General features: G+C 48.7%; 3 long non-coding RNA genes across 4 annotated transcripts; all 3 read right to left on the bottom strand.

The window, feature by feature from the left end:
* Positions 1 to 3,002: 3,002 nt before the first annotated feature.
* On the bottom strand, positions 3,003 to 5,875 carry LOC120711900. Of its 2 annotated transcripts, XR_005690525.1 has the most exons (6): positions 5,245 to 5,875; positions 4,803 to 4,834; positions 4,061 to 4,222; positions 3,852 to 3,972; positions 3,577 to 3,633; positions 3,003 to 3,222 (listed from the first exon to the last, which is right to left on the bottom strand). It is a non-coding gene; the product is annotated as an uncharacterized LOC120711900 (long non-coding RNA). The 2 variants fall into 2 exon arrangements; XR_005690524.1 differs by lacking the exon at positions 3,577 to 3,633 and having other exon boundaries at positions 5,245 to 5,871.
* A 1,472-nt stretch (positions 5,876 to 7,347) lies between these two features.
* Positions 7,348 to 11,596, bottom strand: LOC120711899. Its single transcript, XR_005690523.1, has 2 exons — positions 11,548 to 11,596; positions 7,348 to 7,626 (listed from the first exon to the last, which is right to left on the bottom strand). It is a non-coding gene; the product is annotated as an uncharacterized LOC120711899 (long non-coding RNA).
* On the bottom strand, positions 11,592 to 18,226 carry LOC120711898. Its single transcript, XR_005690522.1, has 3 exons — positions 18,170 to 18,226; positions 18,007 to 18,085; positions 11,592 to 11,622 (listed from the first exon to the last, which is right to left on the bottom strand). It is a non-coding gene; the product is annotated as an uncharacterized LOC120711898 (long non-coding RNA).
* Positions 18,227 to 19,504: the final 1,278 nt, after the last annotated feature.

Raw genomic sequence — 19,504 nt, 5'->3', positions numbered from 1 at the left:
CCGGTGATCCTTACAAAGATAAAATTATTCTAAGGATATGGAAAGTAGGTCTTGTTTCGTAGATAAAATTGTAAAGAATCTAGCTAATAGTGCAAACGGATTTGAAAATGGATGACAAAGTTATCACCGATTAAAGAAAAAAACAAAATGTCCTCTTTAGAAACCCACTGCATGTACACGCGATTTATTTTGGAGAGAAGGTTGTTCCTTCACTACTACAAAGAATAGATATTGTAACATACTTTTGTAACACATACATCAATATGTTACAGAGAAATTTCAGAGTAACACAAAACTAAGTGTTGTAGGAAAAGCAAGTAACACATAGCATTTGGTTTGTAAAGTTGTGTTACAAACAGAGATTATAGCAACACAAAATTAATGTTACATCTAAATTGTTACAAAAAGGTATTATGTTGTAACACATAATTGAAAAGGTGTAAAATGCGTCATAGACATATTTCTTGTATTGTAACACAAAATAATGGTACATCTATAGCGTTACAAGGAAACATGCATATCTTACCTCGGGCTTTCTAGCTAATATCACAGGGTAAACATATATGGAAACAAATATTTATTAATAATAAAGAATACTATGATTACAAGAACCTTAATCAATGCGACAAATCATATATTGACACTATTACGATGTTAGCACCATTGTCAAACAAAAAATAGCAAAAAATTGGTAGAACAAAAATAGAATAAATGTAATGTTACTTCTAGGATTTGAACCTAAAACCTCCATCCTCACATGATCCATTCTTACCATCCCACCTATATCTCATTGATGATCTAATATTGAGTTTTATTCATTTTGACTTGGGAAAAGTCCAATTTACACCCTTTATCCTAAAAATTCAATTTCCAGCCTTCAACTACAAAACTGGATAACAAAGCCTATCAAAATGTCGGAACCGGGCAAATTTAGCCCTTGGGTGATTTTGAAGGTGGTTTTGTATTTTTTTTAAAAAAATAGAAACATTTTAAATAAAAAAAATATGAAACTAGTACCAAAATTTTTCACGAGCATGGATGAATAGTGATTTAACCAGCATAGTAAAATAGACGCTTAACTATATATATATGATGAGTTATGAGAGTTAAATCTATCATTGATATATTTAGTGTGTTTACTATTAAAACTGGGAAAGGTTTAATATTTTTTGTATATTTTAAAAATGGATCATTATTTAAAATTATTGTTTCTGAAGGATTATCTAAATTTGACACTAACAATTACGATCGAAGATGTTCTGATAATCGATCGGCCCTGAAAGTAATTACTTCTGTTATAGCTCGAAGACAGAAACATCTTAATATTATCAGCACATATCATTTTTTAATTGAGTAAATACAACGATAACAGTATAACACTAATACACTATATGATGGAAACTAAAAGAAGTTTGTAAAATCTCTACTTCTATTATTCTAATGCATCATCCGTCAAAACTAATCTACTCTCTCCATCGGTCCTCCGTCAAAACAACAAACCCACGTCAAATCCATCGCCCCCACTCGCCACTCGCGGAAACCGCCGCCTCCAGTCCGCCCTCGCCATCCCTGAGCCTCCTAGTTCGACCTCGCCGTCCTCCGGCAGGGGATCATCACGCCGTGCCGCCTCCCAGTCAGCCATTGCCGTCCTGCTACTGCTGCTAGCCCTATTGGCCTATCCTCCCTGGCGTTCATTAGGCTGCCGCCTCCCGGTCCGCGCTCCTGGGATACCTGCGACTCCGCGTTCATCCCGCGATTGGAGATCGGAGAGAGAAACTGTTGTTGCCTTCAGGCGCCCCGGCCTCCGCGCCATCTGCAAAGGGAGATTATATCGCGAATCGCGACACTTCCACCTCTTGCCGCCTCTCACCGCTGCCCCTTCCTGTGCTCGACGATGTCGCCGCCCAGCACTCCTGCCGTCCATCGCTGCAACATGATCCTTGGCAAGGTCACAGGTTTCTGCAGTCGCGGGCCAAGACCAGGGGAACCGGACCAACAAATACGTACGTGAGACCCCCTCTCATCTCACAACTATTTTTTATTGCACGTTACCTTGTTTTAGTACCAACGATTCAGAGTGCGGGAGTGCTCTTATGATCAATTGTTCTGTGTTTTCAATTGGGACATTCTGATCGCGAAAAGCCCCTCGAGAGGGCACACACATACAGAACAAATTAACTGGCACAGCTGAAACATAATTAGATTACAAAAATTATTAATTCAGTATGTAGGAAGAATTATCAATTGCTGGGGGAATTACTTTTTTTTTAACGAATTGAATTCTTAATGCCAATAAAATTAACAAAATTGGTAACCAGATAGACAGTGATAATGATGTTAATGGTGACTAAACTAGTGGCAGATCGGGATATGTTACTAGGAGGCGCAGTAACACTTTTATTGACCTATAGTAAGGATATGTTACTAGGAGGCGCAGTAACACTTTTATTGACCTATAGTAACACAAGTTGGTGTTACTACATCCATGTTCTGTAGTAGTGCTTTGGGATTTCGCGCTGCATGCATGCAACTATGCAATTTGCTTTGGAGGTGCTGGGGTCGTGCGATCACCTCACCACGCAATTGGTCATGCGTTAATGCGCTCCATTTTAGTAGTAGAAGCACTAGTCTGATTGATGTGTTAGCTTGTAGCTTGTGCTCGCACTATGCCAGAACTCGTCATTGGTGACGAAAAAAAATCGCGTCACTAAATTTTCATCACCGATGTGAATCACATCGGCGACACGGAAATCCGCGTCACCGATCGGTGATCATCGGTGACGCGTTTTGCAAAAATGCATCTCCAATGACCATCATCGGTGACGCGTTTTTCCAAAACCAAAACACGTCTCTAATGATGCTCATCGGTGACGCGTTTTTCCAAAACCAAAACACGTCTCTAATGATGCTCATCGGTGACACGTTTTGTCAAAACACGTCTCCAATGATGAATTAAAAAAACAAAAAAAAAAGAAAAATAGGACAGGAAAAGAGACAGGAAATAGGCCATACATACTAAAATCTCATTTAACCATTCAAATTACTGTCACTAGCAGCTCATTTAACCATTCAAGTAGCTGTTACATTGAAAAATCTTGATACATCATTCAAGTTACTCATACATCATATAGTTGAAATGCTAAATCTAGATGCCTAGCAAACTAAAGTCAGCAGCCAACACAGAGGTTGCTAAATAGGCCATGCGGCGGCTGCTCCAGTCCCCTACATCCAAAAGAAGATAAGAACCATTCATGAAAGTGCACCCTAAAGTCACAATACTGTACTATTAGTGCTCATACATACATCACAGTTAGTAATGCCCGACAGCTATGCATCAGTTAATATCAATACATGCACAGAGAATATAGCATCAAATCTTACAGGTAATTTACAGGGCATTCGGTGTTACTGCCTTAGAGACAAACAATGGAGCAACTAAAAATTTTCATTTCTTGAAACCATAGGAAAAAAATAACTACAGGTAAGCCATTTAGAACATAAGCATTTGACAACCAAGAATAATATTTGTATCGCAGATCTTACAGAAACCAAACATGAGAGAATCGTATTGCTAACCTGTTATTTCACTTTATTGAGATTGGAGCACTTATCTACAGCCCAGAGACAATATATCTATATAGCAAATAATCAAATGAGCACGACAACTCAGAACTAGCAAATATATGTTTTCCATAGCTCAAACAAAAGAAGAGGCTTATCTCAAGTCTGGTGTACTACATTTGTAATGGAGCATGCTAATATCATGCAACTTATATTGCTAAGCAAATAAATGAATGCGTAGCACATAAGTTGGATTTAGAATTGCTGATTCTGTCAAGAAATATTGTTACCTGATTATCGATGCAGAGCTCCTCGTGACCAGCTGATCTTCATGCTACAGAAAGCGTGACTGTTAGTGTAACACTTAGAGTAACACACACCTCCCAACAATCATTGACTTTCTCATAAACCCTGAAAGGATAAACCAAGTCTGAATGATTAGTGTAAGTTTGTTTACGAATATAGCCCAAACTGATGTTTGAAAGAAACTAATACACACCTTTAGAGAGCAGCAGGTCTGTCACTATTAGCAGATTTCATATACAGGTCCACATAGTCACTGTTAGCTGATCAGACTTGAAGGTGACCATGGTCCAGTTCCCCCCTGCTTGCACTTGGTAATCTGGGGCTGTGACTTCTTCCCCATGTTTTTAGAGAAAACCTGCATTTGTATTCAGGGAACATCACACTCTGTATCTGGATATTTGGGGCAGCTATCCCTTAACTGGAACAGAATGAATTAATTCATATCAAGTGTGCCATTAGCTACAACGTTTATGTTTGATACTAAAGCTTAGTAACAATTCACACTTGTATCTTCTTATATAAAAAGCAAGTATGAAACATAAACTGGATTCCAAGAACAGGAAAAAAAACACACTGGCAATTCTAGTGATGTATATCACAAGAAACCATGGTATGGAATCGTCTCAAAACAAAGTTATAACTTGTGCAAAACAACACCAAGGCGCAGAATCACCATTTATTGAGAAAGCCAGACAATGAGAATAGCCAGTGTGTATCTATAATTCTTAGTACATAATTGTATATGTCACATGTCAATGGGCACTCTCATTCAAATTTTACTTCTGCAGTTGGCTTCTGAAGCCATCTTAGCAAAACATAGAACACATGGCATTTGAACTAATTCCAGCACTACAATTTTAAGTCAAAAGAAGAGATTTCTAGTAAACTGATGGGATGGCAAAGAAACAAATCATGAGATGTGTAGAAAGGCTTACCAGAAAGAGAAAATATGATGAATATTAGCTCCCTGTGAACAAATCAAAATGAATTATGGTCAGATCCTACAAAATGAAGCTTAGCTTTCACTTAGCTTATTGCATTGCCGGATGGTATTAACATTGGCGGCCTATATGGTATTAACATCAGGTGACAACAGATGTTCTGGTACATAATAGACAATAACGCAACAATGCAATCCAGACACACTACTGAAAACTAAATTGTTGTGGTTCCAGGTAGCATAGCAATTTACAAGGACACTAGAACAGAAGTAACACAAGGTCTACCAAGTACAGGAATGGACCTGAAAACAAAATTAATACAACAATTATCATTTAAAAGCTTGAACTGGCGCAATAAACATAGCAACAAGCAAACATTTAATGCTCAACTAACAATCAGTAAGTAACAAAGAGAATTAAACAAAGATCTGTATACCTTGACAAAGTTACCGAGCGTCTTGGTGGAGCCGTGGGAGGAGGTGAAGACATTATCTATGCCGGCGAACTGGCGCACCTTCTTGTTCCCCCCAGTAGCCCCTCCTGACGGGCACGACCGAGAGCTTGGCGAGGATGATGGCGCCGCGGATGGCTGTGTCCACCTCCTTGGCGCACTTGACCCTGAGCCCGACGTTGTGGGCGGGTCGGCGATGGGGCGGGGCCCTGAGCCGGCGCCCCAGGGCCCACGCGTCGCGGCGGAGCGGCAGGGCCCCGAGCCGGCACCCCAAGGGCCGTGCGTCGCGGCGGGGCGGCGTCCCGAGGGCCGCGCGTCGGGGCGGAGTGGCGCCGCGCGTTGGGGTCGAGGGCTCCGAGCCGGCGCACCAAGGGCCGCCAGTTGGGGCGGAGGGCGCCGGGGGGGGGGGGGATCGGAGATCTGACCGCCCACGCTTTCTCTACCAGGCCGGGGCCGCCGGTGGAGGAGGAGCGCCGGCCCCCAGATCCGGCAGGGAGGCGGGCCGGCGGAGGGAGGGGGAGTCCGGCGGAGGCCGCCTCGCCAGGGGAGGGAGGGGGAGGCCGGAGGCAGAGGGGAGGGTGGCGCGCAGTGAGAGGGAGCGAGTCTGGGAGGCGGACGGGTGTGAGCGGACGAGAGAGAGGGGTTTTGAAATAAAAATTCGGGTCCGGAAACTTGTAATGCTAACGGCGATTCCGTGACGACGCGTACAGTTAAATTCACGTCGCATTTTATGCACACTGTGGATGACGTTGGTTTCCAATATGCATCACCGATTGTTGAGGTCCGTTTTGTTGACGCGTGTGAAAAACACACATCTCCGATTACCCGATATAGATGACGCGATTTGAGTTTTCTCGGTTATAGCTGGTATATAGGTGACGCGGTTGGTTTGGACGCGTCACTAAAAGTTTTTCCGTGACGCGGTTAATTTCAGTGTCGCCTAATATGGTGTCATCTTTATTGTATTCTGGCATAGTGTCGTTCTTTCAATGATGTACTTGCCTCGTGTTTAGCTATATGGCAGTGTATTTGATTTGTGCTTGGATATGCTAGCTTGTGCTCGTTCTTTGCTTCGAGCTATTAGTTCGTGGCACTACTCTCATCGTGTCATCCCTGGACATATTCAGGAATGAATTAGCAGTCCAAGCTTCTTCTGCACCAAATTATTCGACGTTAGCCCTACTATCTTCGTTTATTGTATCCATCATATATTTTGCAGTGGCTTTCTCATCGTAACGGGATACATTCTTAACTGAAATCCTAAGCGTGTGATAGAGAGAGTGAGTGTATGTGTGAGTGTGCGTGAGAGAGAGCAGTGTATGTGTTAGTGTTAGTGTGTGAGAGAGAGTGAGAGCGAGTGTGTGAGAGTGAGAGAAGAGTGTGTGTGTTTGTGAGAAAGCTGAGTGTGTGAGTGAATATACGAGCGCGTGTGTCAAAGTGTTTGTGAGTGACATGCATTTTCTAGCTAAACAAACACTAATTACCTAAAACAATTAAATATAGACAAATAATTAAAATGTGTGTGATTGCATGATACATCATAATTGTACAACGTTTAGATCATGAAAAATTTTGGACGAAATTCATTAGTAATTTTCAACCGTAGATTAGAAAGACTAAACATAATCTAATTATAAAACTAATTATATGGATGAACGAAAAATCACGAGACAAGTTTATTAAGTCTAATTAATCTATCATTATAGGTTGTTTACTGTAGCATGATATTGTCTAATTATGATCCAATTAGACTTAAAAGACTCGCCTTGCTATTTCACCCGAGAGCTGTATAATGAGTTTTTGTCAATTATTCATATTTAAAAGTATTAAGGAGGCGACTAACCTACGGCCGGCCGTAATATTACCCACCCTTATGGCCAACCTACTTTTCAAAAGTCTATTATATTAGCAATTCTTTTCTGGTCCCCCCGTCCCGACCGATGCTAGTGGGTATTTTGGCGGCATGGAAAATCACCCCCCCTTCCTCCGTCTCGCCCGGCGGCGGCACAACAACAGGAGCGATCCATTAAAAAATCAAAAAGCAGGCGGCCCCGTAAAACAAACAACGGAAAAAAGGAGCAAATCAGATGAGCAGATTTGAACAAGCGAACTTTATTTACTACTATGTATCCATCATCGATGTCTTGGTTTTAGGTTTGTAGCAACATTAATAGATCCACGAGGGGGACACGCTTCATCCAGATGCAAAAAAAAAACCACACAGATCTTCGGTTTAGCCCCAGGAACTTGCTATACACAGGGGATTTTGAAAAGTAGCATGCGTGGGTACATTTCTGGGCAGAATTGTTGGATGCTCCCAGGGTTTCCCTGTCGTCCACATCATCAAATCCAATGTTGTCAGTGGATCTGCACATTGGGAAATTTGTTAGTTATTTGATGCTGAATGAACCAGAAACATGCATGATTTGCCTGTGCAAAAAGATGCCTTGTACTTTCAGTAGAATTGCCTAACCGTGGAAGCTTATGTGCTTGTAGTAAAAGACATAATTGCCTGACAAAATTTGATAGTTATTTGATGCTGAATGAACCAGAAACATGCATGATTTGCCTGTTCCAAAAAAATGCCTTGTACTTTCAGTAAAATTGCCTAACCGTGAAAGCTGATGTGCTTGTAGTAAAAGATATAATTGCCTGACAAAATCTGTTAGTTATTTGATACTGAATGAACCAGAAACATGCATGATTTGGCTGTTCCAAAAAATGCCTTGTACTTTTAGTAGAATTGCCTATCTGTGGAAGTTGATGTGCTTGTAGTAAAAAAACATAATTGTCTGATAATGTTTTTCATTATGCTACTGAGTAATGAGATTTGTGCTTGTTTCAAAATGGTTGTGCAGGGTAAGAAAGAAAAAGATAAAACAAGCAAACATGGATTTAAATGAGCCCCCATCCGTCGAATTTGATTATGATTTCCTACAAGAGTCAGATGGCAATCCTACATATTGCACTCAGACAACTACAGTGCATAACATTGAACCTTCTCCAAATCAGCAAAACCCAGTTGTTATCAATGGTGCAGCTGTAGAGATCACCGGGGTGTCCGACCCTAGAGGGGGAGGGGGTGAATAGGGTCGCTAATCGCTTTTCTATCCTAGGGCTCAAACTACTTGCATAAGATAAACCTAACACGTCCTACACATGCTAGTTATGACTAAAGTTTATCTATGCTACCCTCTACTTACCCCAAAAGACTTGCAACCTATAGCCAATCCTAATCAAACTAACTAGGAAAGTAAAGGCAAGCAAGATAGAGTAAATGCGGAAACGTAATGCGGTAAGTAAAGCGGTACGGGAGTGGATATGCAAACTCCCCTGAAGACACCAAGACACACGATTTAACGTGGTTCGGTTAGGACACCAAAGTCCCTCCCTACGTCCACGGCCACTTGTCCAACACGAACAAGTGTGATACCGAGTCTTTTCGCTTGATCACCGTCTTGCGTTGGCCACCAAGGCTCCCGGCAAGTAAAGGCTAAGTGCCACCAAGTCACCAAGACGAGGTCACCGCCACCGTCTCTCTCGAAGCGTCACCACGGCACCGTCTTCACTATCGGAGCTTCTCCACCAAGGATGGGGTCTCCTTCCCCGCACAAAGTGTCGTTGTCTCTCCACACCAAGTAGGAGGGTCACACGACGAGTACAAAGATTGCTTGCCGCAGCAAGACTTCGCTCAAGCTAGCTCTCGCAAGAACTAAGTCTAATCAAGCACTAAGCACTCTCACAAATGTGCTTAAGCCTATATGATTTACAATGAAGCTCTATGGTGGTTGGAGCTGTTCTTCAACACTTGTATGCTTCTTTGGTCTCCAGCACTCTCAAATGACCCGGCCTTGGGGGTATATATAGGCAGCTGGAGAAAAGCTGCCAGAAATGTGCTTAACGCCGGTTAATCCTACGCTCCCCAAATAGCCATCGTCAGTTAAAACGGTGATACTAAACTGCCCATTGAAAACTAGCCGTTACGTGTACGGGCAATCGACCGACGTAATCGACCGGTGCATGTAATATTGGCGTAGGTTTAACCGGTGAGTGTAACTTCTTCACGTTCCTTCAAAAACCACCTCTCTGGACAACTGAACCGATGTGTACGGATCACCGGGGTGTCCGACCCTAGAGGGGGAGGGGGTGAATAGGGTCGCTAATCGCTTTTTAACCTAGGGCTCAATCTAATTGCATAAGATAAACCTAACACGTCCTACACATGCTAGTTATGACTAAGGTTTATCTATGCTACCCTCTACTTACCCCAAAAGACTTGCAACCTATAGCCAATCCTAATCAAACTAACTAGGAAAGCAAAGGTAAGTAAGAAAGAGTAAATGCGGAAACGTAATGCGGTAAGTAAAGCGGTAAGGGAAAGGATATGCAAACTCCCGTGAAGACACCAAGACACACGATTTAACGTGGTTCGGGTAGGACACCAAAGTCCCTCCCTACGTCCACGGTCACTTGTCCAACACGAACAAGTGTGATGCCGAGTCTCTTCGCTTGATCACCGTCTTGCGTTGGCCACCAGGGCACCCGGCAAGCAAAGGCTAAGTGCCACCAAGTCATCAAGACGAGGTCACCGCCACCGTCTATCTCGAAGCGTCACCATGGCACCGTCTTCACTATCGGAGCTTCTCACCAAGAGGGGTCTCCTTCCCCGCACAAAGTGCCGTTGCCTCTCCACACCAAGTAGGAGGGTCACACGACGAGTACAAGTGTTTGCTTGCCGCAGCAAGACTTCTCTCAAGGGAGCTCTCGCAAGAACTAATCCCTAATCAAGCACTAAGCACTCTAACAAGTGTGCTTAAGCCTATATGATGTACAATGAAGATCTATGGTGGTTGGAGATGATCTTTAGCTCTTGTATATTTCCTTGAACTCCAGCACTATCAAATGACCCGGCCTTGGTGGTATATATAGGCAGCATAAGCAAATATAGCCGTTGGAGAAAAGCTGCCAGAAAACTGCGTAACGCCGGTTAATCCGACGTACCCCAAAAGCCATCATCGGTTCAACCGGTGTATGTAAACTGCTATTTGAAAAACTAGCCGTTAGCAATCAACCGGTGTATCGCCGGTTTAACCGATGTAATCAACCGGTGTATGTAATATTAGCGTCGGTTTAACCGGTGAGTGTAACTTCTTCACGTTCCTCCAAAAACCACCTCTCTGGACAACTGAACCGATGCAATTGACCGGTGCATCATCGGTTCAACCGGTGTATGTATTTTTCTAGGTCTTCATCTGCCAATGCACCGACGTATACAACTTTCGTAGCGTCGGTTAAACCGGTGAGTGAAAGACACTCCAGAACTGTTCCAAGTCAATGCACCGACGCATGTAATTTTCTTATCGTCGGTTTAACCGGTGATACTAAAATATCTCTGTCTTGATTTCTTTGACTTGGTTTCTTCACGGTCGCTTCAATCTTCGAACCTTTGGAACGAAGAGCCTCAGACCTGCGAGGGGCGGCTCCCCCTCGACCCCCGTCTGCTAACCGGGTAGCGGAACCCCCGTAGGGGCGGCCCTTCGGGCCTAGCTACGCCTATATTCTCTTTGTCATCACTTGAACCTAAAAGCCTGAAAATGATCATCTTAACACATATATTAGTCCAAGTGTTGTGTGTGTCATCAAACACCAAAACATTATATGGAAATATGGCATAAGAGGTCATTTTCCCTACAGCGGCTGCTGATGATGTAAATCTAGGTGCTGCTGGGAACAACCTAACAGAAGATGTGCCTACTAACAGCCAAGATGTGGAGGTTGTGGAGGAAATTTGGTCCACACCTCCAGTATCGTACACTGGGCAGATGTTTGACACTAAGCAGGAGGCATGGGCATTCTATAATTCATATGCAAACAGGATAGGGTTCTCAATCCGCACAGACACTTCGCGTCTATCAGGTCCTGAGAGGGAGCAGCGGAAGGTCCTCTTTGTTTGTAACAAAGAAGGGCAAGGCAGAAAGGAAAATGAGAGCGTGCCAACTGCTGAATCTAATGACAGTGCGCTGGAGGCCTGTCAAATTTGGGTATAGCTTGAATAGTCTAGAAGGCAATGCTCTATTTTTTCGGGACTTCAGAAACGAAAAGCAAATATTAAATTATAAAAACTGACAAACAAGAGCCCCAAACTTACAAACAAAAAAGAGCTAGTTGCTTTGCCTACTGTAATCTTAAAATATGCCTAGTGAAGTATAGAAACTTCCCAACATGAAAACCATGTTATTGCTTATAAAAATGATGGATTATACAACTAATAGAGAGAATATAGCGCACCTCAATGTTAGGTGCTTGTGGGCGGCCTTGTTGCCGCTTCTCCTTTCTTGCCATTGTAGGAAAGTTACAGAAAACCTGCCGTATTATTAACAAAAAAAAATTAACTGATGCAGATTTAGTGCTAAAAAGTGGAAAATAGAAAAATAACTCTGATCTACTTGGACAGAAATACATTCATGCAGCTAGAAAAAAAAGGTGGGGGTAAAAAAAAGAATGCAACTATGTTGTTTGTGCTTAGGCAATTATAAATGAACGTTGACGCATTTATAGCCAGAAAAAGGCAAACAGCCAACTGTGATCTACTTGGAAAACTACATTTCTGGTATACTTGTGCTAAAGACAACAAAAGGGGAATGCAATTATATTGTTTAAGGTTAGGCAATTATAAGTGAATTTTGATGCAATTATACCGGAAACAGACCACTGGATTGCTGCATACAAAAATGCTACTTAACAAAAAGTGGAACATGCCTTGTCTCTACTAGCGTACGCGTGATTTACTAAATCCCATGTTTTTGTGCTTGGCAATTATAAATGGATTTTAAACCAACTAGATTATAATCTAGCACCCCCTAATCTCTTCATCGAGCCCCACATCCCCCATCCTAGATTATAACTGGAAAAAAAATATGCGCACTGATGCATAAGTCTTTGCTGTTGGTCTTTGTGGTCCCTTGTACCCCTGCAGTATCTCTTGTACCCCTGCAACATCTTGTAGTCCTTAGCATCTTGGACTGCAGGATAGCAGTTAGCATCTAGGTAGGACAGCATCTTCCCTTTCAGTTTACTAGGACAGTAGGACAGCAGGAGCATCTTAGACTAGGCAGCTAGCTTGTGCCCTGGCAGGTTGTATAAATATGTAGCCACCCCTCCCGTTGGATGGCATGTCTTTGAGTTTGTGAATATGAGAAAACCAGAAAATTGCCCCAAGTTCACTGTCATCCTCTGAGCTCAATGAGAGTTAGGATTGAACTTCTAACAACTGGTATCCGAGCCGTACTTTCCTGTAGGTTGGATATCTCTTGCTTCTCCCCTTCCCAAGCGCTTGTAGCAGCCCAGCAGCTAGCGCAGCAGCACCTGCTGCACCCTCTGTTCCTCCTTCTTCACCCGAGCAGACGAGAAGCAGCTCGTCTGAGGCTGCGTCTTCTCCATGCAGCAACCCCTTGGAGGCGCGCCATGTCCGACTCACCGTCTCAGCACACGGCGTCAGCGAGACGCCGAGCTCGCCGTGGCAGAGGAGCGCAGGCGAGCGACGGCACAAGCTGCTGCAGCAGCGGTGAGGGCGGCCAGGCTGGCTGCAGCGGAGCTGGCGGCGGCCAGGGCGGAGGTGGAAGTAGAGGCGGCGGAAGATGCGGCGCGTGCGGCGGAGGTCGAGGTTGAGACCCTGCGCGGCAGCCTCAGCGGCTCCATCTCCGGCGACACCACCGCCGATAGGGACCTTGAGGAGTTGGCGAGGGAGAGGGCGCGGTAGCGGACCAAGCGGTGGGCAGCAGCCCACCCCCACGGCGACGGCCCGGAGGCCGCGCCCTGGCGGCGGTGCGCAGGCCGGGGCGGCGGCCCTGGAGGTGGCGCGTTGGGGGGCGGCAACGCTCCTGGCTGGGGCGCGCGCGGCGGCACCCCCGGCTACCACGGTCTCCAAGCGGTGGTCAGGGACGTCGGTCCCGGCGGTGGATGGCCCACCCTCACCAAGACCAACTACGTCGAGTGGGCTGCGGTCATGGAGGTGAAGCTCCAGGTGCGGTATATGTGGGAGGCAGTCCGGTACGGCGACATCGACTACGATGAGGATCGACGGGTGCTGGATGCTCTTATCGCAGCAGCCCCGCCCGAGATGCAGTTCATGCTTTCCAAGAAGTGAACTGCCAAGGAGGCCCGGGACTCCATCGCTGCGGCACGTATCGGCAGCGACCGCGCCCGTAAGACCACTCTGCAGGCACTTCGCAAGGAGTGGGAGAACCTGGCCTTCAAGCCAGGTGGGGATGTTGATGACTTCGCCCTCCGTCTCAACACTCTGCTGCAGAAGATGGTGCAGTTCGGCGACGACACCTATGATGAGGAGAGAGCTGTCGAGAAGCTCTTCCGCTGCGTCCCTGAGAGGTACAGGCAGACCGCTCGCTCGATCAAGTCTCTGCTAGACCTCTCCACCATGACGATCGAGGAGGCGATAGGTCGCCTCAAGGTCGTCGACAGCGACGAGCCACAGCCTCCTTCGGGAGGAATCTCCATCGGTGGGAAGCTCCACCTCACTCTGGAGTAGTGGGAGGCCCGGTGCGGTGACAGGAGGAGAGGGGAGCCCTCTTCCTCGACTGGTGGCCGCAAGCACGGCAAGCTGCGAAAGGAGCGCGGAGGTGCCCAAGCCGGGGCACGAGGGCATGCCGAGGGTGGTGCCCGCGGAGATGCTTAGGGCGGCGCCGCCGATAGGCCCAAGGCGGCACGAGACGACGCCTGCCACAACTGTGGCAGGCCCGGCCACTGGGCCAGGGACTACCCGCAACGAAGGCATGGGGGCCAAGCCCACGTCGCGGAGGCCCAACCGGATGACGAGCCGGCTTTGTTCCTACTCCACGGGGACACGGAGCTGCATCCGGCAGCACCACCTGCCACCGCTCTACTCCACCTCGACGAGTCACGCGCCTGAGTCCTTCTCGGCAACGGCTCCAACGACGACAGACTCGATGGCTGGTACCTCGACTCCGGCGCCACGCAACACATGACCGGGCGGCGGGAGTTCTTCTTTGACCTGGACGTCGACGTAGGTGGCTCCGTCAGGTTCAGGGACTCATCCGCCATGGAGATCAAGGGCGTGGGCTCCGTGATCTTCACCGCCAAGTCCGGAGAGCATCGGATGCTCACCGGAGTCTACTACATCCCGGCGCTGCGGAACTCCATCATCACCCTTGGGCAGCTCGATGAGAGCGGCTCACACGTGGTGATCGACAGTGGGGTCCTCCGCATCTGGGACCACCGTTGGCAGCTTCTCGCCAGGGTGGTTCGAGGGAAGAACCACCTCTACATCGTCCACGTCGGGGTGGCCCAACCTCTTTGTCTTGCAGCTCACAGGGACGATGAGGCATGGCAGTGGCGCGAGCGCTTTGGGCACCTCCACTTGAAGGCCTTGAAGCGGCTCAATGCCAAGGAGATGGTGCGAGGCCTCCCGAGCCTCGACCACGTGGAGCAGCTCTGCGACATCTGCGTGCTGACGAAGCAGAGGCGGCACTCCTTCCCCCAGCAGGCGAGCTTCCGAGCCAGGGAGCGGCTCGAGCTCGTACACGGGGAATTGTGTGGCCCGGTGACACCGGTCACACCAGGAGGATGACGCTACTTCCTGCTGCTTGTCGACGACCTCTCCCGCTTCATGTGGGTGATGATCCTCGACAGCAAGGGAGAGGCTGCGGACACCATCAGGCGTGCTCAGGCTGCTGCGGAGGCGGAGAGCGGCCGCAAGTTGCGCGTGTTGCGCACCGACAACAGCGGCGAGTTCACGGCGTACTGTGCGGATGAGGGCATCCAGCGCCACTACTCCGCACCGTACAGCCCACAGCAGAACAGCGTCATCGAGCGGCGCAACCAGACGATTGTGGGGATGGTTTGGGCCCTCCTCAAGCAGAGGGGGGTGCCGGCCTTGTACTGGGGAGAGGCGGTGGTGACGGCCGTCTACATCCTCAACCGCTCGCCCACCAAGGCGCTCAACGGCATGACGCCGTATGAGGCTTGGCACGGGCGCAAGCTGTCCGTCTCCCACCTAAGGGTCTTCGGCTGCCTCGCGTTCGCCAAGGAGCTTGGCCACATCAGCAAGCTCGACGACAGGACCACTCCGGGAGTGTTCATCGGCTATGCGGAGGGCTCAAAGGCCTACCGCATTCTCGACCCGGAGACACAGCGTGTGCACACGGCGCGCGATGTTGTGTTCGACGAAGGTCGAGGATGGGCGTGGGATAAGGCGGTGGATGACGGCTCGGCTCCGACATACGACGACTTCACCGTCGAGTACGTCCACTTCGAGGGAGCTGGGGGGGTAGGCAGCTCCTCTTCGACGAGCGTGCCTACCCTAGTCCCCGAGTCTTCACCGACTCCGGCACCCGCTACACCAGCAGCACCACACTCTCCAGCCGCGACTCTGGCTGCGACGAGTTCCTCGCCTACACCACCACAGCCGGCGACGCCACGCACTCCAGTACCGACAGCCACTTCTCCGGGCACATCTACTTCGACACCTGCTCGTGCTGAGCACAGTCTGGTGGAGTTCGCTACTCCACTCTCTCACGACGAGGAGCGCGTCGACGTGTACCACGACGGCGAGCCGTTGCGATACCGTACGATGGAGGACCTTCTCGGCGATCAGCCGGTGCCGGGACTGGTGCCTCACGACCTGGAGGCGCAGTTGCACCTCGCGTGCGACGACGGCGAGCCTCGGTCTTTCGCAGAGGCCGAGGGACACGCGGCATGGCGTGCCGCGATGCAGTCGGAGATGGACGCGGTTGAGAAGAACCGCACTTGGGAGCTTGCTGACCTCCCTCGTGGTCACCGCGCGATCACCTTTAAGTGGGTGTTCAAGCTGAAGAGGGATGAAGCTGGCACCGTCGTCAAGCACAAGGCTCGCCTGGTGGCATGAGGTTTCGTGCAGCAGGAGGGAGTCGACTTCGACGATGCCTTCGCTCCCGTGGCACGGATGGAGTCCGTGCGACTCCTCCATGCGCTGGATGCCCAGGAGGGCTGGCGCGTCCATTACATGGACGTCAAGTCGGCGTTTCTCAACGGCGACTTGAAGGAGGAGGTCTATGTGCACCAGCCGCCGGGATTCGCGATCCCCAGCAAGGAGGGCAAGGTGCTACGCCTGCGTAAGGCCCTCTAAGGCTTGCGGCAGGCACCACGGGCGTGGAAAGCCAAGTTGGATTCCACGCTCAAGAGGATGGGCTTCGAGCAAAGCCCGCACGAGGCGGCCATCTACCGGCGGGGCAATGGAGCAAATGCCCTGCTGGTGGGTGTCTACGTCGACGACTTAGTGATCACCGGCACCAAGGATGTGAAGGTGGTGGCGTTCAAGGAAGAGATGAAGGCCACCTTCCAGATGAGTGACATGGGGCCTCTCTCCTTCTACTTGGGGATCGAGGTGCACCAGGACGACTCCGGGATCACGCTTCGACAGACCGCCTACGCCAAGCGCGTCGTTGAGCTAGCTGGGCTCACCGATTGCAACCCAGCTCTCACTCCGATGGAGGAGAGGCTGAAGCTGAGCCGTGACAGCATGACGGAGGAGGTGGATGCCACCCAGTACCGGCACCTTGTGGGGAGCCTTCGCTACCTCGCCCACACATGGCCGGACTTGGTGTTCTCTGTCGGCTACGTTAGTCGGTTCATGCAGCGACCGACGATGGAGCACCAGCAGGCCATGAAGAGGATCTTCCGCTATGTTGCGGGGACTCTCGACCACGGCCTCCACTACCCGAAGTTCCCTGGGGCGGCACACTTCATCGGGTACAGCGACAGCGACCATGCCGGCAACTTCGACACCAGCAAGAGCACAAGCGGGATCCTCTTCTTCCTCGGCGAGTGCCTCGTTAGCTGGCAGTCGGTCAAGCAGCAGGTGGTGGCTCTGTCCAGCTGCGAGGCTGAGTACATAGCGGCCTCCACCGCTTCGACTCAGGCGCTCTGTCTCGCTTGACTACTTGGTGATCTCCTCGGCAGAGACACTGAAGCGGTGGAGCTCAGGGTGGACAGCAAGTCCGCTCTGGCCCTGGCGAAGAACCCCGTTTTCCATGAACGGAGCAAGCACATCCAGGTAAGGTACCACTTCATCCGAGGCTGTTTGGAGGACGGGAGCATCAAGGCGAGCTACATCAATACCAAAGACCAGCTTGCGGACCTGTTCACCAAGCCCCTTGGGAGGATCAAGTTCCTTGAGCTCTGCTCCAGCACCGGGATGGTCCAATCTTCGCACAAGACGACGCACAAGACTTAGGGGGAGAATGATGGATAAGTCTTTGCTGTTGGTCTTTGTGGTCCCTTGTACCCCTGCAGCATCTCTTGTACCCTTGCAGCATCTTGTAGTCCTTAGCATCTTGGACTGCAGGACAACAGTTAGCATCTAGGTAGGACAGCATCTTGCCTTTCAGTTTGCTAGGACAGTAGGACAGCAAGAGCATCTTAGACTAGCCAGCTAGCTTGTGCCATGGCTGGTTGTATAAATATGTAGCCACCCCTCCCGTTGGATGGCATGGCTTTGAGTTTGTGAATATGAGAAAACCAGAAAATTGCCCCAAATTCACTGTCATCCTCTCAGCTCAATGAGAGTTAGGATTGAGCTTCTAACACGCACATCACTTGAAAAACCCCACGGGATGGAGGGGGTGTGGGGTAAACTAATCTCGAGCTTGACACCCTCGCCTGAATCCACGTGATGTGCAGGGGGCTCATGTGCAGAGGATGGGAAAGGGAAGAGGGCACGGGAGAGAAACTCACCTTGGGCTGATGTCTGAGATTTCAATGCGCCACGCACGTATGCTGCTGCACAGGGGCGGTGCCTCTGAATGGATTGCCGCTGAATCCATAAAAACAAAGCACATCAGACAAAAAAAGCTAGAGCAGAAAAAACCAACGGATCGAGAGCTCGATTAGGACAAACAGGGGGAGCTGCAGGGCTCGATGCGCGCGCGCGGAGGGGGCCTGATCCAGCGATTCCACGTAGCACGCGCTGGGTTCGATGCGCGCGCGCGCGGAGAGGGCCTGATCCAGCGTTCCACGCAGCATGCGCTGATGAATCGCCCCTTCTCCCGCTGGTTAGCGCATCGATGAAGCCGGAAAACACAGAGCACATCCCGTCAGAGAAACCGGGGAGGGGGACGAATGTGCGCGCGCGTGGGGGTGGCGAGGGGAATCACTGACCTTGCCCTCGCCCGGGGGTGCTGCGCCCCAGATTCAGTTGGGCGCCATGGGGGAGAGGGGGTGCGAGTGGACGGGATTGGGGGATGGGAGGAGAGGAAGAGACGAACCCTAGAGAGAGAGGAGGTGAATGAAATGAACTGGCACATGTCCCAAGGTTTTGAATAAATTTCTCCACCGCTCTCCTGCCTTCTGGAACGTGGGACCATCTCGGTTTGATGCCGCTCGTGCACGGGGGAAGCCCTCCGTGTCGTTGGATGAAGCATCCTGTAGCGTGGACGCCGGATATAACCGACCGTGCAATAAGACACTTGTACGACCGGTTGTATCTAAGTCATTACCTACTTTTAATTAATGGTCAAACCTTTGAAATTACTGTGACTTTGAATTTTTTTCCAAAACAAGGAGTCGGCCAAACTGCCCGATCGAACGGCGTCGATAGAAGCAGAATCACCTGACCTCAACCTCAGCCCCAGCCGGTTCCATTAGCCTTGCTAATGGGTTGGAACCCGTACCATATCCAATCCCACCCAAAATTAACATATTTAGTTATCCAACCCCACCCAACCCGATTAGTTAATTTCTCAACTCTAACCAACCCGCCCCATTACAAGCGGTAACCCATAAAAACCCATGGGTTCTACTATGTAGATGAATTTAGTGGTTCTACACTTGATGTGTGGGCCACATATATGTCTAGCCACACTACTTTGCACAGAGTATCTACCAGTCATATTGACTCATCTCCAATAAATTTCAGTCAATTTCGATAAAAATTTTATAGTGTGAACGCGAGGTTTTAATTTCAGGGTCCGACTCTTGATGTGGAGCCCACATGTAGTTCTAGCCATGCTGCTTTGCACAGAGTAGCTGTCAGTCGTACTTAGTCATCTCCAATAAATTTCAGTCAATTTTGATAAAATTTTATAGTGTGAACACGAGGTTTTAATTCTAGGGTCCGGCTCTTCATGTGGGGCCCACAGGTAGTTTTAGCCACACTGCTTTGCATAAAGTAGCTGCCAGTTGTACTGAGTCATCTCCAATAAATTTCAGTCAATTTCGATAAAATTTTATAGTG

This window comes from Panicum virgatum, chromosome 6K, assembly GCF_016808335.1.
Source record: "Panicum virgatum strain AP13 chromosome 6K, P.virgatum_v5, whole genome shotgun sequence".
NCBI classification, from domain to species: Eukaryota; Viridiplantae; Streptophyta; class Magnoliopsida; order Poales; family Poaceae; genus Panicum; species Panicum virgatum.
Note: the sequence above shows the minus strand (reverse complement) of the source record. Positions and strands in the feature narration are given on the sequence as shown.